This window comes from Desmodus rotundus, chromosome 6 (assembly GCF_022682495.2).
Source record: "Desmodus rotundus isolate HL8 chromosome 6, HLdesRot8A.1, whole genome shotgun sequence".
NCBI classification, from domain to species: Eukaryota; Metazoa; Chordata; class Mammalia; order Chiroptera; family Phyllostomidae; genus Desmodus; species Desmodus rotundus.
In genome coordinates this window covers 135,419,017-135,440,016 of record NC_071392.1, presented here as the reverse complement: position 1 = coordinate 135,440,016, position 21,000 = coordinate 135,419,017, and the positions used below count along the sequence as shown (strand labels likewise).

The following is a 21,000-nucleotide window of genomic DNA, read 5'->3' as shown; positions in this document are numbered from 1 at the left end:
CCATAGACAAAGAAACTGCTCATAATGCAAAGTAATGTGTGGCATGTTCCTTGTGGATGCATTTAGTGAAGCAAATATAGTTATGCAGAATTTAAATTAAGGTTGACACTAATGTAAACAGAGCCCAAGAAGCACTGTCCAATAATTTGATGAGGACACAAGTTTTAATCAAGCCTCCTCCACTAAAATAGCAATTTAAATCCCAATCGTTTAAACTGGATAAAATGCTTAAGCCATGAAGGCTGGGGGCAGGGAGTAGAAATTTGCTAGAAAAGGAAAAAGAAACACTATCTCTGTGGAAATTGTGATTATATTTTGACTCAGAATGATATCCATGTTGATTTAAATATCAGGTTGATTTCAAGGCCCAATTCTGGGAATTTGAAGACATTTGCCATGTATGTTTTTTCTTGTTGTGAAGTGCTAGTTTAACACATGCTGGTAATACTGATTTCAGAATAAAAATGATCCCAGTAATGAGAAAATGGACACTCTAGCTGAGTAAAAGTCCCCAGAAATATGTATTTTATTTATTAAAAGGAGAAATATTACACCCCCCTACTCCCACCCACAATGATTTCTATTTAAATTGAAAATTTCCAAATTGACTGGGTGTGGTAGGCTTAGAACAGGTCTGGTTAGTCATCCTGAGGGGTAGTTTTATAGGAGATACACACACTCATACATGGCTTTTTCCTGGTTTGCTAGTTTATTTCCCTTACCATAGATCAGCAGGGGATGGATGCTATTAAGATTAAATAAAATGCTAGAAGTACAGGTTTCAGGGCTTGAAGGCCTTGTGCATGAGAAACAAAATAGCAACTTATTCTGTCAGTACCCTTGGAAGCAAAAACAAGTAAAGGTTGGTATATCTTCTAGGGTAATCCTGACTTTACTGTTGGCCAAAGAGTAGGAAGGAGAGGGAGGGGACCCTAAATTCTCTGAATTGTGATCTGACTGCTCCAGATCATGATCATGATTTAAGGGGGATAAATTTGTACAAAGAGGTGTGTTTTTAATACCTATTCCAGAGAAAGGGCCACATATATGCCATATATATATGTTTTATTTTTATTTTTACAAAATATTTATTTTTTTTAGAGAGAAGGAAAGGGAAGGAGAAAAAGAGGGAGAGAAACATCACTGTGTGGTTGCCCCTCACACATCACCTACTGGGGGCCTGACCTGGTCCACAACCTAGGCATGTACCTTGACTGGGAATTGAACCAGCGACCCTTCGGTTTGCAGGCCGGCACTCAATCCAGTGAGCCACACCAGCCAGGGCTATTTATTTATTCTTAAATAGCATTAAATGTAAAGTGCTCTGAAAGTGCTCATAGCAGACATATATATTCATGGTGAAACACATTACGGAACTTAGTCAAGAGTGAAAAATGAAGGGAAAACTGGAGACTGTCACATTTTGACAGTGAATGACTGAGCATTTTTCTTTTTTCTTTTTTTTTAATTTTAATTTTTTATTGTTATTCAATTACAGTTGTGTGCCTTTTCTCCCCAACCCGCCACCCCACACTAGCTGAACCCACCTCCCTCCCCCACCTGATTTTGTCCTTGTGTACTTTATAGTAGTTCCTTTAATCCCCTCTCCTCAATGTCCCCTCCCCACTACCCCCTGACTATTGTTAGATTGTTCTTAACTTCAATGTCTCTGGTTATATTTTGTTTCCTTTTTTCTTCTATTTATTATGTTCCAGTTAAAGGTGAGATCATACGGTATTTGACCCTCACCAGCTGGCTTATTTCACTTAGCATAATGCTATCCAGTCCCATCCATGTTGTTGCAAAGGGCATCAGCTCCTTCTTTCTCTCTGCTGCATAGAATTCCATGGTGTAAATATACCATAGTTTTTGGATCCACTCATTTGCTGATGGGCACTTAGGTTGCTTCCTATACTTGGCTATTGTAAATTATGCTGCTATGAAGATTGGGGTGCACAGGTTCTTTTTGATTGGTGTTTCAGGGTTCTTAGGGTATAATCCCCACAGCGGAATTGCTGGGTCAAAGGGCAGTTCCACTTTTAGTTTTTTGAGGAAATTCCATACTGTTTTCCACAGTGGCCTCACCAGTCTACATTCCCACCAACAGTGCACTAGGGTTCCCTTTTCTCCACATCCTCTCCAACATTTGTTTGTTGATTTGTTTATGATGGCCACTCTGACTGGTGTGAGATGGTACCTCACTGTGGTTTTAATTTGCATCTCTCTGATGGCTAGTGATGCTGAGAATCTTTTCATATGTCTCTGGGCCCTCTGAATGTCTTCCGTTTTCTTGATCCCAGCATCACTTGTAGGTTAACATGTCTTACATGCAGAGAAACTGAACTGAATATGGTTAAATGATATTCATAAGGTCACGCAGGCAGTAAGGGGCAGGGGCAACCTGCTCTGATTCTGGAGCCTATGTCCTCTGTCCTCTTAAGAAAGAGCCTATTGCCCTTCTCTCTGGCACTCTTTCCTGTGTGGTGGTTGGGAAGAGTCCACTCAGGCTCTGTTACCTGAGGGAGATGGAAGAGCTCAGACTTCCTGACTCCAAGGATGTCTAAGAGAGGAAGGGGAAATTTGATACTTTTACCCTTCAGAGTTAGAGAAAATGAACTGAATCATACCTGCAAAAACAGCGGTTCTGAAAATACTGAGTCTATTTTACTCTCTGTGTCCAAAAAGACAGACTTTTTGTTGTTCTAACCTCAGGGTCAGAAGAGAGAGGAGGGGCATCTTTGGAGACATTTAGGAGGTGCCTCAGAGTCAGGTTGGCTGTGTCCCACACACTGGACAAACAACCCACATGCTTTTCCTCCTTTCTGCTGGACAGGGAGCAGCAGAAAGCACATGGGAATGGTGGAATAGGAGGAGAGAAGCATGCAAGGCAGGCTTGGCACATTCAGAGTGTCTTCCAGAACAATGTAAGAAAGAAAAACAACATGTGAAATAATGACTTTGGGGTCCTCCAGTGTTTGGGAATGTTTTGGGCTCCTCTTTCACCCTGTTTCCAAGCCTATTATTCACCCTACCTCTGATGCCTGCTGCAATTGTGGAGAGCCATCCCCGAGGGCTGTAATGCACCTGGCATTGACACAGAATGCTGATTTCTGCCCGTCGGAGGGGCCACCCTGTGTATGCTGGCTAGAGTTTGGTAAAGTTACTGCTCACGGCAGCTCCCAAGTTCTGGGGTCAGGTGTACATGCTGCTCCTCTGGGGACAGTTCTTATAGGCATTCTGCTCAGCTCTTCATGGGGTCCTGGTGGGCTGGAGCCCTTGCTGCCCAGGGCAGTGACCATCCCAATGGTGCTTCCCTGAGGTGGCTTCCCTTCTTCACTGCCTCATCTTTTCCAGCTTCCTGAGGTCCTCTTCCCAGTATCCACATGCAAACACCTTCCTGTGTCCACCTGAGAAAATTGCCCTCCACGCATCTCCATGTGCTCACTGGTCCTCTCCATCAGTCCATGTTTGAGGAGCAACCTAGGAGAACCACTAAGATATCCCCTCTATTTTATCATTTTAATCATAATTCTGAAGACCTCATGTAGCTGAGATTGCTTGTCCATGCTCTAAAAAACATCTGATTGTTTTCTGTCCTGATACACTGGTACCCAATTGATTTGAGGGTTGCATTTTTATCCTTGTCCCCTAATGTGGGTGAAAGGCGTGTAAATATCTACCTTTCTCTTTTGGCCTCAGTCTCTTTCTCTCTGTGTCAGAGGATAAAATAAACCAATTTCACAGACCATTTTTTTAAAAAAAGTTTGCTTCTCAAAGTTTCCTGGAAATTAATGATGCCAGTGATAGTGAGGTGTTTTGAACTCACTTCTCATTATGGAAACCTGGAGTGGAATAGGGTGTGAGCAAAGCCAATACGTGGTTAGTAGTCAGCTCTTCAAATTCATGGAAAAGCCCTCACATTCATTTCCTGCTCTGTGAAAGAAATATAAACCTGTTTCTCCTGCCCTACCTTTAGATTTGGAATCTTGGTGCAAATCCCAACATCAACAAGGTTGCTATGGTTTTTTATTATTATCATAAGAGTTTGTTTCATATGAGGCTCAGGTATCTCCAGGGAAAGGTGCTGGGATCCCAGCCTGCTAGATCACTGTTCTCTTCTTAGCATACATCACCCACTTTTCTTCCTTCCTGTCTCCTGCACTGCCAATGCCTTCATCGGACATACAAAATCTGCTTTCTTACAAGAACCAGGACCTTTTGCCATGTAACTCTGGGCCCAGAGGCTGCCATTGATCTCCTCTTAAGTGGAGAAGAGATGGCTAATTCCTTGTCATCACCTGTAAAGCAGACTTTGTTCATAGGCAATGTTGATTCCTTTCACACCAGACCACCCAGAGCTCCCAGACAGAACCTGTGACCCCTAAACAGCAGGTGGTTTACTTAGAAGGTCTGGTTGTCTTGGGAAGGCTCTTTCCTGGCATGAGCAAACCAACCCTATCATCTAATTGGCATCTGACTGTGTGCCCATGTGGGTGGTTCCTTGTCAGATGGTAGCATCTGTAGTTGGGTCTCTTCTCAGGGAGGTACCTGGGAGTGAGGAGACCCTTACCATGTACCAACATAGACAAGAATGAGTTGGCAAATAGTTGTTGTGTTTTTGTGGGTTTTTTTTGTCTGAGAATGTCTACTGATAAATAAATTTAGTGACTGACTAGAAGGTCTCTACTGAAATCCTAGTCACCTGAGATTTACATCCTTTATTCTAATGTACTACTTCTAACCAGAATTTTGGGGGCCAGTTCCAGGATAGAATGTTTTCTCTCAGATTTTTATTTCTAGGTTTCCCCACCTCTTCTATGCTTGCTACTTCTTCACTTCTAGGACCCAGGTCTGAGCTCTCAAGTGTCTCATACCTCTGTTGTCAGACTTGAAGCTTCCATCCCCACCAGGCTCTGCCATGCACAGAATCATTAATAACATTGACTATATAATAGAACTCACAATTTTAACTTACTCTACAGAATTCTTTATATGTGTAGGGGTGTTGGCTGCTCCTCAGTGTATTTATTTAATCAATTCATTACACAAGAACTAAAGCATTTGGGTATTTTTCAGATAAATAGGTTAATATTTTATTTTCTTAAAATGTTATTTGGCACATGACAGAGTTTTACAATACCGCTTAGCAGTGGGTCTCCTTGTTATTTATTTATTAGCAGTTTTCTAAGAAATACAGAGATGAAAAGGTGGATTCTGATGCCTTAGGAAATTTCTGGGGTTATTGAGTACACCTGTTATCAGTGAAGTGAGAGTAATACCTACCAGCTGGGATGTCCATTGGCCTAAACCAGTAGGGCATTTTTTCATGTTCTTGTGAAATTTCCAATTCACATTCTTTTGTTACTTGAGAAATCAGCTGGTAAAGGTATTGGCAATATCTCAACTCTCCTTTTCTTTAATTATTTACTAAATCTTGTTAATTCTTCTTTCATAATATCACATTTATCACTACTTTTCCATTTTCTCTGCCAGTATAGGTCCTTCTTGACAAGGGCAATATTTATGACAAGGAAAATCACCTTCTAGCACCACCTGTGTTGGTTTCTAGCACCACCAGTAGTTGTTTTTTAGAAGTCTGTGTCAATGTTCCCTGGATGGGGGGCAATTTGCACAAGTTGCTTTTCCACCCAATTATCATCATACTTTTTATTAGGCATTCAATACCTATTATTTCAGTGTCAGTGATAGACCACATTCTGAACATGGCTTATCAATTAGTTTGTCATGGATATGAACACAATTTTTAAATTTAAGAACAGCCATGTTTTACATCTGTCTGTAGAATCTTGAATATTCTGCTAATTGAAATAGATTAGATTTTCTGTAACAAAGTGAGAACTTATATTTTCTTGCCAATATAGTGAAAGGTATTGGAAATTTACAGTGGGTGGATGGGATAGATGACCTCTGTACCTACACATCAATCTGAACATCACAAAAAAAAGAAGCCATAGACATTTGTATCTTCAGATGTGATGCAACAGAGAACATACAGCACTTTTGACAAAAATAAAATATGAACCTCATCATGAATCTAATTCCCAGCAGATAGAAAATACAGGTGAGGAAGGAACCTATTAAATGGCATCATGTGGGGGGAATCAGTAAAATTCAGATGGTTGGAAACAGGACACATTCCTTTTTTTTCAACACATAATTATCAAGAAGAAAAAGGAAGAAAAACTTATAGATTAAAAAAAGATGGAAAACATATGTTAGTCAAATGCCAGGTGTGGACTTTGGATTTTTTTTTACAGGGGGAGAGGGAAAGGGACAGAGAAAAAGAAGAAGAGCAACATTGATGTGACAGAGGATCATTGATCAGTTTGTCTCTGGCACATTCCCCACCTGGGTACTGAACACCCAACCCAGGCACGTGCCCTTACCAGGAATCAAACCAGTGATCTTTTGCTTTGAGGAATGATGCCCAACACAGATCAGGGTTGGACTTTGGATCTTGATTTCAATTAAAGCACCAGCCCCCAATGGTATGAAATAATTGGGGTGAATTTAAATACTTATGTGCTATTCAGGAATTACTGTTAACTTTTTAGATACTGCCAGGGCATGTGGCTATACCTTCTTTTTTTTTTTTCCAGAGCAGTTTACCTATTTATTTTTCTCATGAAATAAAGGGGAAATGTTCCTTTTCTTTTCTTTTTTTAAAAATTTTATTGTTGTTTGATTACAGCTGTGTATAGTTTCTCCCCACCTCTCTATCACACCCCAGCCAAACCCACTTCCCTTCCCTGCTTCCACCCTCCCCCTTGGTTTCGTCCATGTGTCCTTTATAGTAGTTCCTGAAAACCCTTCTCCCTACTGTCCCTTCCCCCCTTCCCTCTGGCTATTGTTAGATTGTTCTTAACTTCAATGTCTCTGGTTATATTTTTTTTGCTTTTTTCTTTTGTTGATTATGTTCCAGTTAAAGGTAAGATCATATGGTATTTGTGGAGGGGCGAGGGAATAGCAGGGAGAGGGGTTTTCAGGAACTGCTATAAAGGACATATGGACAAAACCAAGGGGGAGGTTGGAGGTGGGGGAGGGAGGTGGGTTTGACTGGGGTGGGGCGGGGAGAAAGTGCAAACAACTGTAATTCAACAATAATTAAAAAAAAAAGAGTGGTTAAATTTTTGGAAGAGACACAATTAAAAAAAGAAGTATGGAATTTATCCTAAAAAACAAATGGGCAATAAATAAATAAATAATAAATAAATAAATAAATAAATAAATAAATAAATCTAACTTGTCTGGGCAGGAAAACTGCCATTTGAACTAACAATGAAAATATGCTAAAAAAAACAAAATAGAAAGTAAGGTATGGTCAACAGGAATGTATTTTTAAAATGTACTGAACAACCATATGCTTAATAGATTAGATGATGACAGTTTCTAAAGTGCTTGAGTTATGTCTATTGTTCATACAAACAGCTTACCATATATGGTAGAAACTGGACAAAAAATCTTGTAAAACATGTGAGCTCTGAAATGTGAAAACAAACATGACCTATTATATAATTTTTTAAAATCTGTATCTTTTAGAGTAGCATTCAAAGAATTATTTAAAGAAGGGTGATTTAATAAGTAGAATTAACTTTCAAATAAACTAGCTGATGGAGTAAAGGTGAATCTGGATTGGCTATGGGTTGGTAACTGTCTGGAGCAGACTGATGTGATTTACTATTCCCTCTAATGTGTTTGAAAATTTCCGCAGTACAAAGTGAAAAAACTAGGGGGCACATTCATTAAGATATTTGCCCCAAATCTGTGGTGAGTGATTTAAAGTTAGAGATAGATAGGATTCTGAAGTGGCCATCTTCCTGTCCATTCAAGCCACATATTCTTCTCCTAGACTTCTCCTCAATTTACCTCCTAATGGTGACTGCTGGCCTAGTTGAAGAAGTCCTCTGTAGGTGATATGCAAACTGCTTTGCTACTTAGGTTCTTCCCAATTCCCCAATGTTTTGTTTGCTAACAGAGCATTTGCAAAGGTTGAACTCTGAGTCGCAAACTCAATGGCCATTTCTCTGTAATTGTGGTAGTGATAGACCATTCATCAACCTCTCCTTGAAAGACTCATTTCCTTGGTTTCCATGATGATGCAACTACTGATTTTCTTCTGAGGTTGTTATCATGTCCTTAACTGCCCGTTCTCTTAGCCAACCGTGGAAGCTACTATGTGGGTCCAGAGTTCAGCTGTCTGTTCTTTCTGATAACTACTACAGCTGAGAGGCTTCTCCCTCCTGAGTTTTAAAAAATATTTTATTTACTTATTTTTAGAGAGAGGGGTAGGGGAATGGAAGGAGAAGGAGAGGGAGAGAAACATCAATATGTGGTTGCCTCTCATGCCCCCCTGCTGGGGAACTGGCCTGCAGCCCAGGCATGTACCCTGAGTTGGAATAGAACCAGTGACACTTTGGTTCACAGGCCGACATTCAATATACTGAACCACACCAGCCAGGGCCCCCTTCTGAGTTTTTTTGGTCTCACCTCTTCAGCTGATTGCCAGACATTTCTACTTGGAAGTTCTTTCATTTACTCATACCCCAAATTTCTACAAACTGAATTCCTTCCTTCACCTTCCTCTCCCATATTTCCTGAGGCACCATATTTACTGTCAGCTCGTCTTTCATAATGTCTCATCTCTCACATTGATCTTCTTTTCCATCCTCACCTCCAATACTCATGATCAGACCCCTCTGTCTTACATTCTTTCTCAGTTTCCCAGCATTTTCCATACTGTGGACTGGCATCTGGAAAGTATTCCTGACCCTCTCTGTTCCTGTGCTCACCCCTCCAAGGCCATCAGAGAGTTCCTGTTTCCTGCAAGATAATATTCTCAACTTATTTTTCCACCATCTTCTGTCTGATCTCAAAGTATTATTTCAGTCTGATTTCTGACCACACAAATTCCATACTAACCTCCTCACTGAAAACACCTTTCCCCAAAGTTCTGAAACTTTTCAGTTCCCTTTTTACTGGGGATAAGGCAAGTCCTATCAATGTTTCAAGACCCAGCTCACTGGCAGTCATGGATAGGGACTCCATTGTTAGTTTGTCTCACCTGACCTTCACTTTGCACATAGTGTAAAGATGACTCTGAGCTGACTAGACCTCTATAAGGTGTGGGGCCTTAAACCAGTGTTCAACCTCTCTTGTGCACTTTAAAATGGAGATAGACCCAACTCAAATGCCCACCTTGTCTGGATAAGTTGGGCGTTGTGCTGGGCCATTTGAGCCCATAACAATTAACTTGCTATTTTCATCCATAGATTTTTTTCTATCTTGGATAAGAATACAAACATTTAAGTCTGAGTCATTTACCTCATGGTTCTCAGTCCTCAGAACAGTGTTGTGAACTGAAAGTGTTCAATATGGGTTGTTGAGCAAATTAATCACTTGTGAGCTCCTTCCCAGCATCCAGTCAGTCCTAAACCCTCTCAGTCAAGGTGAAGATATGGCTGCACACTTGAGGATGTGTCAGCAGATTTTCTATATCACTTGCAAACACTCTGCCATTTTTTTTTAGATTCTGTACTTGCATTTCTTAGTTTTATAAACATCACTGACTGGGTCACAATTTTGGTTTTCATGGACTGGACATTTCTTTCTTTTTTTAAAAAAAGATTTTATTTATTTATTTTCAGAGAGAAGAGAAGGGAGGGAGAAAGAGAGGGAGAGAAAAATCAGTGTGTAACCATGTGTCCCCTAGTGGGGACCTGGCCTGAAACCCAGGCATGTGTCCTGACTGGGAATCAAACTGGCGACCCTTTGCTCCACAGGCCCACACTCAATCCACTGAGCTATACCAGCCAGGACTGGAACTTTCTAGATGATGTCCCTCACTGGCTTAGGCAAGTTGGAGTGGGTGGTAGGGCCCACAGGGAAGACTGGATACGTGCGTGCTGAGAATATGTGCGGCTATTCCATATAATCAAGCAGCCTGAATCCTCTATCCTCCACTTCTCCAACACATTTTATATAGCTGCCTTTTCCTCTTTTAATATACTTTGAAAGATAATTTCTAAACATATTTTTTATATGTTCTAAATACTAAAATTGTAAGAAAACTCGTACTCCAACACTTTTTCCTTTATTAAATGTATTTGGACATTTGCCCTGTGTCAGCAACTGTTCTATAAACTGGGGGTGCAAATGTAAAAATTATGTTGTCCATTGAAGATTTCATGCCTGCCAGTGGAGAGACAAACAAGCCCACAGAAAATGAATTCAGCTCCTCAGTGGATAAGAACATCCTTGGAAACAAGATATATTAATTTGCTAGGACTTTCTAGTACCTTAAACTGGATGGCTTAAAGTAGCATCATTCCTCCACCCCACCCCACCCCAGACAAACCCACCTCCTTCCCCCACCTCCACCCTCCCCTTTGATTTTGCAGACAACTATAATTGAATAACAATAAAAATTTAAAAAATACTTTAAAAAAAGGACACATGGACAAAACCAAGGGGGAGGGTGGAGGCGGGGGAGGGAGGTGGGCTTGGCTGAGGTGGGGTGGAAAGGTGGGGAGAAAATGTAGACAACTGTAATTGAACAACAATAAAAAAAAAGTAGACAAAAAATAAATAAAGTAGCATCAATTTATTATCTCAGAGTTCTGGAAGCTAGACATCTAAAATCAGGATATTAGCATGGTTGGCTTCTTCTGAGGGTTGTGAGAGAATCTCTTCCATGCCTTCTTCCTAGCTTCTGGTAGTTTCCTGGCAGACTTTGGCTTATAGATGCATCACTCCAATCTTCATGTGGTTTTCTCTTTATGTCTTTATTCCTTCACATTATGTTCCTTTTGCGTGTGTCTGTCTCTCAACCCAAATTTTTCTTTTCCATAAGGTCACCAGTCATACTGGATAAGGGCCCACCCTAATGATGTCATTTTTACTTGATTATCTTTATAAAGACTCAATTTCCAAATAAGGTCACATTATGAGGTACTAGTGCTTAGGACTTCAATATATGTTTTTTAAGGGAATTACAATTCACCCATAACACAGAGGGAAGCAAAAAATTGATTTCAAATTCTGCACCAGGCTGTGTTACCCTTGAGCATTTCCTTAAACCTCTAACGTATAAAATCAGGATATCAACATCTACCTTGTAAGGTTGTTGTGATGATCAACTGAGTTAAAAAGATGGTGCCCTTAGCAACTTTCTGGGCATACAGTACTTGTTAAATAAAAATTAACTATTATTGTTATAAAAGCTACATGATATATAAGTATATGTATATCTGTATCTATATCTATATCTATATACATACACAGATAAAATGCATATGCCAGTTTCATTATATATTTTAAAATAATTTTTAAAATTAAAATGTTGTGACTGAGGAGATAGTATGATTTGTTTAGAACAAAATAAAATTATATACATATTTTATTATTATTAACAAGGGATAGGGTGGGCATAGACAGAAAATAGACTGGGAATTTCAATAGATTTCCCTATTTTCTTATCTGTCTCTCTATCTACCTACCTATCATCTATCTGCTTGTTTATCTGACTACCTCTCTGTCTGGCTGGCTGTTCATGTCCCTCCATATAAATCAACTTGTTGGGTGATGGAGATGCACAGGTGGAGATACCACATTTCCTCATCTTCTAGAATTTATAGTCTGGAGGGGAGGTATAAATATATAAACAGGTATTCTTAATTATAAGAAAGATTGTGCTAGAGTAGAGAGATGAAAAGTTGTCTGAGAAAACTAAAGGGAGGCATTTAGCTCAACCTGGAGGCTCTAGAAAGACTGCCTTTGACTTTTAAAGAGTAAGACTCCTCTAGGTGAGAGAGGTAGCACTCCTTATGGTTTCAATGCATGAATTGGCACCACCAATGTTGGAATCCCAAGCCATTTAATAACACAACAGTCATAGTAGCTGACATTTATTAAACACATAATATGTTCCAGGCATTATGCTGAATTCTCTACATGTCTTTTTCATTTAAACTTTGCAAAAACCTCTGAGGAATCCTCAGTCTCATTTTACAGAAGAGGAAGCTGAGCATGGATAGTTTGCATGGCTTGCTGAAGGTTACCTGGCAGACCCCCTTTTTTAAGCACCTCAAGAACTGAGTGTCAAGCTTAAGGAAATATCTCAGAGAGAGGAGACCAGAGCTGTCAGCAGGGATGTGATGTTAGGGGAAAGGGTTAGGGTAGGCAGAGGAGGCTGTTGGTGATGGATGTTCAGCTGGGAATAATGAGTTCAACTTTGTAACCCAGATGATTCTCTGAGAAGGATTGATAATGGGACAAGAATGGAGCTGAGGAAATGGAGTAGGAGCCTTCTAAAGTTGTTCTGAGAACTTCCTGGGGTTCTCAGTATTGGGTGTCCCTCAGAGATTATCTGCAAGGAGTACCATCAGAGCCCTAGCTGGTGTGGCTCAGTGGAGTGAACACTGGCCTGGGAACCAAAAGTCACTGGTTGGGATTCCCAGTCAGGGCATTGGATTGTGGGCTAGGTCCCCACTTGGGGGCCTGCAAGAGGCAACCAATCGATGTATCTCTCACACATCAATGTTTCCCTCCCTCCCTTCCCCTGTCGTAAAAAATAAATAAATAAAATCTTTAAAAAAGTGAACCATCAGAGATGTCTGGGGGGACAGCCAACCACAGGATGAAGAACTGCATACACAAGTGCAATGGGAGCCCTAACATGTGAATCTTATTTAATTCAAATAAAAACATGCACTCTATTGAATGCCTACTGGGAACAGGGTGGCTGGCAAAAAGGAACTTTCTAATTTTTGCACCAATTAATCCTCCCAGGAACCCTCTTCCTCTTCCACAGGTAAGAAAGCCAAGGATCTGCAGAGTTGAGATCTTTATTAGAGACCTTGTGATTTAAGTGGAAAAGCCTCCTTTCCAGCTTAGGTCAGCTTGATGTAAAAGACTGTATTAATTGCCCAAGTGACCTGAACCCGGTTTCTCTTTAGTCCAATGAGTGAGGAATGAAGCACAAGTATGGCCCAGCAAGCCCAACAATTGCATGTGGGGCCATTTTGCCGCATGACACCACCCTTCCCATGCATGGATCCAGTGGGTAAGGATGAGGATAAGGGTTGTCCTTCCTGTTTCCTAACTTTCAGGACAAATAATGTGTTTCAACTATAATAAATTTCTTCCAATTTATAAATTTTGATCTACTAATACAGCTTTGCTAATGGTTTGATCTAATAGTTTTAATAAACCTTCCAAGAGACCTTCACAATCTACTTTATTATAAAAGGTTGCTTTGAACCCTTGAAATTCTAGTTATCTCAGAAGGGAGATTCCAGAGGAATGAGCAAATTACAATGAAAGAATGAAGGACAAGTGTCTAAATTGTTGGGAGTTAGAGGTTTTTTGGAAGGGTGAGTAGGAGTTTTCTAAGTAAAGGAGCTTAGAAGAAGACTATTCCAGGCAGAGAACATGTATGCCATCTCTTAGTCCTAAATTTTCTACTTGTGTCAATGGCAGTATCTTCTCTTACTGAATTGAATTCTTTCACTGAAAGTGAGGCTGTTTTATCTGTCTTTCTCCCCACTGTGTCCACAAAGTCAAGAACAGTGCTTGGCACAGAGTAGTCAGTCACTCAATAAATACTTGTGATGTTGAACAAATGGCATCCCTGTGCCAGCAGTGACTGGCTGTCAGAAGAGTAATTTTTACTCTCTTGGTTCTCATACTGTCAGCCTGTTGCCACACCCTTTTCTTCTGCTTCTGCTTCCACCCAACTAGCAAGATTCTTGTTACTGAAACTAGGGCAGTGACCCCATAAGACATCTCCCCATTTCATTTATGTGAGTACTCCATTTATCCCACCCATCTATGTCAACTTGATGTTCTTAAAGAACAGTTAGAATACTCTATTCCTCTGCTCAAACCATCTGTGCTGAATATAAGCATATCTCAGCTTTCAAGACATCACAATATGAGCACTTTACTTTTTCACTTCAGAGCTTATATCTCATTTCCTTTTTTAAATTCTTACCCTAGGATATTTTTATTGATTTTTTTTAGAGAGAGAAGAGTGAGTGAAAGAGAAAGAGAGAGAAGAGGAAGAGAAAGAAACATCAATTTCTTGCTTTCTATAAGTGCTTCAATGGGGGACTGAACCCACAACCTAGGTATGTACACTGACTGGGGATGAAGCTGTAACCTATTAGTACATAGGACTATGCTCCAACCAACTGAGCCACCTGACCAGGACTCTCATCTCTTTAAATTCTATTCTCCAGCAAATGGAATTATTTCCTGTTTTCATGACATGGTCTCTATTTCCCTCACCTTTACATTTTTCTTTCATGTGGTTTCCAGGATGTGGAAGCTCTTTCTTCCTTCCAGGTACACCTGTTGAAATCAACCTCACACCCAAAGCCAAACTTGAGCACCACTATCTCCATGAGTCTTTTCTGATTAAGCTTTTCAACAGTTTGCATTTTTGTGATGATAGTTGGAAATTTATTCTCTGTACTCACATTTCTATTTGAGGGAATAGAGTGGCTATTCTACAACATTTGTGGGATTGAACTAAGCACTAAGCACCAGTTATGTACCATGCCCACTGCTAGAAGCAGGGGTTACCTTATATAAGAGAAAACATGAGGAATTACTTTATGTGCACATTTGAGGTATACAAGGATGATGATAATGAAGATGGTGATGATGATGGTGAATGTGCAGAATATTCACATTTCCTCCTCCAGATCTACTCTCCATCTTTCTCATCCTTCTCTTTCTCCTGAGAGGCTGGCCTCTGTTACTGTCAGCCAGGCTCATTTGCATTTGGGTTCCTGTTGGGTTCAGAGAATAGGGAATATATCAATGGGAAAATAGAGTGAGAAAAGAGACAGTTTGGGTATTTATTCCCCCACCTCTCCTTGCTGGCCCTCAGTTTGACAGTGGTTATACTCTGAAAGTTCCAATCCCTTTCAGCAAATTCCTCCATAATATAGTAGTTAGATTCCCATAACCAGTCCCTACCTTGCCTCTTCAAAGCTAGAATGGTATTGTCCCATCACCACTCATTGTTGCCGGTCCCAGAGTGTGTCACTAATAAGCTTTCTTAACCTTGCCATAACAACCTTCACAAAACTCTCACATTTTTTCCTTTTCAGTGTGGCATCTGCATTTATTGCTAAGACCAACAATGACTGATGATGATGGTGGAGGTGACAGTGGTTGTGGTTATTTTTCTTCCAGCTGATGGTCTGAGAATCCTAATATGTAACTCAATGTAGAGAGGCTGGAGAATTGTGGCAGACTAGCAAATTGCTCACTGTATTTGTTATCTATTACTGTGTAAGAAATTAGCCCCAAACTTAGTGGCTTAAAACAATAATAATAATCTATTATTTCTTATCATTTTTTGCAAGTCAGGAATTCAACTTGGTACAGCAGGATGACTCATTTCTGCTCAATCATGTCTAGAGCCTCCTGTAGAAGGCCGAAGGCTCTCACTTATAGGTCTAGCAGTTTATACTGGCTATTGGCTGGGAACCTATTTGGGTCTGTCAGATGAAACATATACATTGTGGTCTCTCCACATGACCTAGGCTTCCTCACTACATGGTGGCCAGAGTCCAAAGGTGAGCATTCAGAGATGCAGAAAGAGTGAGCCAAGCCAAAGTCATATTTTATTTCATAACTTAGCCTTAAGAAACATGCACTGGCTCTTTCACTATGTTCTACAAGTGGAGATAGCTGTAAAGTTCCATCCAGATTTCAGGGGAGGGAATGTAGTCTCCACCTCTTAGTGGAGGATTGTTGATGTCTATGATTTATTGTTGACTTATGATGTGGATTAAAGTGATGTAAGCCACTTCTGAACCTACACATAAATCTACATGTGCTACCCATTCTTTCTTCTCATGAAGTGGTAACTGTGCAGAATGCATGTTGATGATGATAATGACTCATAAGTTAAGGAGCCTGGACCCCTGAGTTACCACTTGGAAGAGCACCAGCAAACCCATGTTGACTTTTGTGAGTGTGAAAATTAAACTTTTCATATGTTTAATTCTCTGAGATTTGGTAATTGTCACAAGAATTTTATTCACACCCCCAAACTTTGAGCCAATGTATTCATCTTCCTGTATTAATACCACAATTATCAAAATGTCACATTTATAATGAAAACAAGACATTAAGGTTAAGTTCTTCTTCCTTATAATCTGTGAACCTACCCCCATTCTAAGTCGTACTGAAAAGTAAAATGACCATGAAGAGAAGAATGAAGTCATATGACTGCCTAGGTCTTGACCAACAGGATCGTAGACTGTATTCAAAAAAGGTCTTGGCCAAGTCAAACAGTGGAAAAGGAAAAGTATTGAAATGACTGTGGTAAATATTCAGTCCTCCTTGGGAGGATCTTGGGATAAATGGAGATTGTTGTGTTGGAAATGTTTGGCAAGTGGGCATCTGCAGGGGCCTTTATCACACACCAAAGAAGACATTATCTAAAGGACAAAGTGTACGTGATATCAGTCCCAGTTAAAAGCCTGGGAAGTACATCTGTCAAGTGATATTTAGTACTGACATTTTCATAAGGATCCAGCCAATCGAGGCTTTTCACTGGGCTTGGAAAACCACACCTTCCATTCTTCCCTCTCGCTACATTCTACAATTAAGAAATGCTCATGGTGCTAAATGTATGCATAAAATGACGTGCACAAAGGACTACATTTTTAAAAGCTTTCCATTTGGAAATAATTTTGACAATAAAACTTTAATAATAACCATTTAATGCAGATAACAATGATCAAGAAATAATATTTCTTTCCTAAATTGTTTGAAAGTAAGTTACAAACATCATGGCTCTTTACTCCTAAATATTTCTTATCTACTCTTAAATATTTCAGTATATATTTTCTAGAAGTAAGGATATTTTTATATAACCATAGCATAACTGTTAACCTCAGTAAATTTAACAGAGACAATATTTTTCTAATTTACTGTCAGTATTCATATTATATTATTAATTTGAGTCACTAATATACTATTTAGCATTTTTCCCCTCAGCACATGTTATCAATCTATGTGATCTCCTTTAATCTGGAATATTTCTACAACCTTTCTTTTTACTTATGATATTGATGGTTTTGAAGAATACAGTTTTTCATTTTTGTTTTTCCTGTTTCTTCATGATTACATTCAGGTGGTGCACCCCTGGCTGGGTACCTACAGATGATGCCATGTCTTGCCCAGGGCATCACTTTGGTTGCACAGTGTCCATTTCCCCTCATTAATGATGTTGATTTTAATCATAAATGACAGTTACTTCTCTAAGACTATTAAAAAGAAGATAGCTCTGAAGATATAATTCTCTGAAAACTACTTTCCAAATGTAAGTCTGTGGAGTCTCAGTCTCTAAGAATGTAAAGTTAGGTATAAATGTTATCTTGATTTAATGAAGCCAGTCAAATATGTCCTGAGTACAGCAACTGTATTTTTGACTTGGACTGTCAGGGTGATGCTGGTTCTCCACTCAGGCAGGGAGAAACCAATCAAGAACAGGTAAAGTCTTCTGTCAATTTGGATCTTAGATACAGGGAAGCCTCTGTGTCTAAACTTTGTGCTAAACTTTGGGAAATGGGAGTCCAGTCTCTGCAGTTATTCTCCATCAACTGGAAAGTTCCTGAAGGAGAACTTTGGCTGGAAGGCACCCACATAGATAGATGTCTCTGCTCTCTTACCATATCCTGTCTAGTATTTTCACATTCAGCTTCAGCAAAGAAATAGAAGAGACATTCACCCCACTTTTAGGAATACTGATTGTAAAGGAGTGATTACACATAGTTTCAGGGTCAGAAAAGGTCCAATAAACTGGACGTTTACACAATTAAAGTTTACACTGAGCATAACAATTATATTGTGTATGTATTTTACTGGTTCTAAGAGAATTCCCTCTACCTTTTATTATTTCTGAACTTTAAATGCCTCCTAAAATCAATGTCAAAGGCAACTAGCTGTTTATAGGTAGAGTAGTTGTAAATAGAAAAACCTACCTTTACGTTGATAAAGTTTCAACTAATTGTTACCTGATTTTTCCTCCACCATTGGGTACACTATAAAGGAATACATTTTTTTTATGGAGGTGTAATTTAAATACACTAAAGAATGTTCTTAGTGTATAGTTTCAGGAACTTTGACAACTGCAGTGATGTAAGCAACACCAAAATTAAAGTTCCCTTTTTCTGTTTTAAAGTCAAATCCCTGCCCCCAGTCTCTCACATTCACTGATTTGTTTTCTATATTATGCTTTGGCTTTCCAGAATGTCATATAAATAGAATTATATATATGTGGCCTTTCTGTGTCTGGTTTCTTTTGCTTAATGAATGAACTTGAAATTAATCCATCTTGTCACAAGTATTGGTGTTCTGATCCTTCCTATTGCTAAGGATCTCCCACACAATGTTAACCCATACATCATTTATAGGGCATTTGTATTGTTTTCAGTTTGGGGCTATTATGAATAAAGCTATTGTAAACATACATGTCCAGGGTTTTGTGTAAACACACGTTTTCACTTCTCTTGGGCAGTGAGAAGTAATATTTTGGGTCATATGGCAAGTGTATGTTTAGGATTTTAGGGACTTAAAGGACACATGGCCAAAGACAAAGTGAGTAGGATCGAGGGTGGAAGGCAGGGATAGGTGGGGCAGAGAGGAGTAGTGAGGTGAAAATGGAGATAATTGTACTTGAACAACAATAAAAAAATAAAAAGAAATATTTTAGGGAACTGACCAACTGTTTTACAAAATTGCCATACCAGTGTGCACTCCCAGTAGCAATGTAAATGAATTATGCATCTTTGATATCGTCAGCATTTTAAAAATAAATTTTCATATGGACATTTTTTCATATGATAATTTGTCCATATATCTTCTGTGGTGATCTGTCTGTTCAAAATTTTTTTGTTTTTGAATTAGAAAGTTTTCTACATATTCTAGGTAAGTTCTTTATCTGATATGTGTTTTGCAAATATTGTTCCACAGTCAGTGGCTTTTCTTACCATTCATTAACAGTGTCTTTTTAACAACAGATATTCATTTTAGTGAAGTCCAGTTTATAATTTCTTTTACTTTGTATGTTTTATTTCTGGTGTTGTATTTACGAAATATTTATCTAATCCAGGCTCACAGAGTATTCTGCTGTTTCTTTTAAGACATTTATAATTTCACATTCAGGTATATAGTCCATTTTTCATTTATTTTTATATAGGGCATGTGGTACAGATTGAAATTGTGTATGTTTACCATGGTTAATATTTTACTTGGTTTTCTGCAAAAATAATATTAAGTCAAAGATTTATCTTATAAATGATAGAGTCTTCAACTGAAGAAGTACAAGAAATACAAGACTAATGTAGGTGGAGTCCCAAAAGCACCCACGCAAGGAGCAGAACTGACAGTCTTTCCTACTGGTGAGAACTCAGCCATGAGGGAGCTGTGAACACCAATATACCTGCTAGAAGAGAAAACTCACCAATAAAGGAACCACCAACAGATAATAAAGAAGAAGGTGGAGGAGTGAGTGGAAGCCACACTAACCTCCTCCCAGGACCAATCTGGAAATACAACTAAACTGTGGAGAAACTATCCAAATAAACAACTGAACAATGGCAAGAGATAATCCTTAAAACCTCTAACAGACAGCAGAAATATCTTCGATACAGCCTGTCTGCACCTGTACAACAGCATATAAGATGTGGTGGGCTGAGTGACCCTCAGTCAACCAACTGGAAGGAAGGACCCATCAAAGAATTATCCAACAACAATCAAAACCAAAATATATCTGGAGAGCCAACATAAATGGCATTGCAAGAGCATCGAGTTCAGGAGATCAAGGAGACTGCACTAATGAATCTTACAGGTCTCATACCATAGAAGTTCACACCACAAATTCAGGGAGTAAGAATAGATCAATTTAAGAAGCAGAGGCTAAAAAGAAGAGTCTCACCAAAAACTGGAAGACAAAGAAACAAACCACCCCAAAAAGGAAAGAAGGAATCCTCAGAAACAATGAAAAATGAATTAGAGGCAAGTCAACTATCAGATATTGAGTTCACAGCAATGGTTAAAAGGAATCTCAATGAACTCACTAAGAATTGCCAAAAATGACAAGGAAACTATGATGAACACAATGAAAACTACATTGACATGAAAAAGGAAATAGAAACTATCACAAAAGGCAAGAGGAAATGAAGAATACAATTTCTGAACTGAAGAACACAGTAGAAGGAATGAAAAGCAGACTTGATGAAGCAGAGGATCGGATCAGCGGGCAGAGGACAAAGTAGAAAAAAACACCAGAAAGAGCAAGAAAATGAAAAGAGGCTCAGAAAGAATGAAGAGGGATTAAGGAAAATGCTGACAACATGAAACGTAACAATATCCGTATAATAGGAATACCAGAAGGAGAAGAAGAAGAGCAAGGGATAGAAAACCTGTTTGAAAAAGTAATGATGGAAAACTTCCCTAATTTGATGAGAGGAAAAGTCACACAAATCCAGGAAGCAGAGAGGGTCCCAATGAAGTGGGACCCAATAAGGCCCACTCCAGACACATAATAATTAAAATGGTAAAATTCCAAGACAAAGAGAGAATATTAAGGGCAGCGAGGGAGAAACATGAAAAAACATACAAGGGAGCCCCAATAAGGTTAGCAGCTGACTTGTCAATGGAAACACTCCAAGCCAGAGGAGAATGGCAAAAAATATTCCAAGTAATGAGAACCAGAGGCCTGCAACCAAGACTTCTTTACCCAGCAAGACTCTCAATCAATATAGAAGGCCAGATAAAGAGTTTCCCAGACAAAAAAAAAAAAGTCTGAAAGAATACACCTCCACTAAACCAGCTCTGCAAGTATGCTAAAGGGTCTGCTTTAAGAAACAGAAGAAAAAGAGAAGGGGGGAGAGGAACACAGGTAAAAAGTAAAAAGGCAATGAATAAGTACCTATCAATAATAACCTTAAATGT

General features: G+C 39.2%; 1 long non-coding RNA gene across 2 annotated transcripts in view; it reads left to right on the top strand.

Annotated features, from left to right (window-relative positions):
• The window catches only part of LOC128781285 (uncharacterized), a 240,362-nt gene that overhangs the window by 19,268 nt on the left and 200,094 nt on the right, over positions 1 to 21,000 (top strand). For both annotated transcript variants that reach the window (XR_011651390.1, XR_008427215.1), the window contains exon 2: positions 14,041 to 14,147. This is a non-coding gene — a long non-coding RNA (uncharacterized lncRNA). The remainder of the gene's footprint in view (positions 1 to 14,040; positions 14,148 to 21,000) is intronic.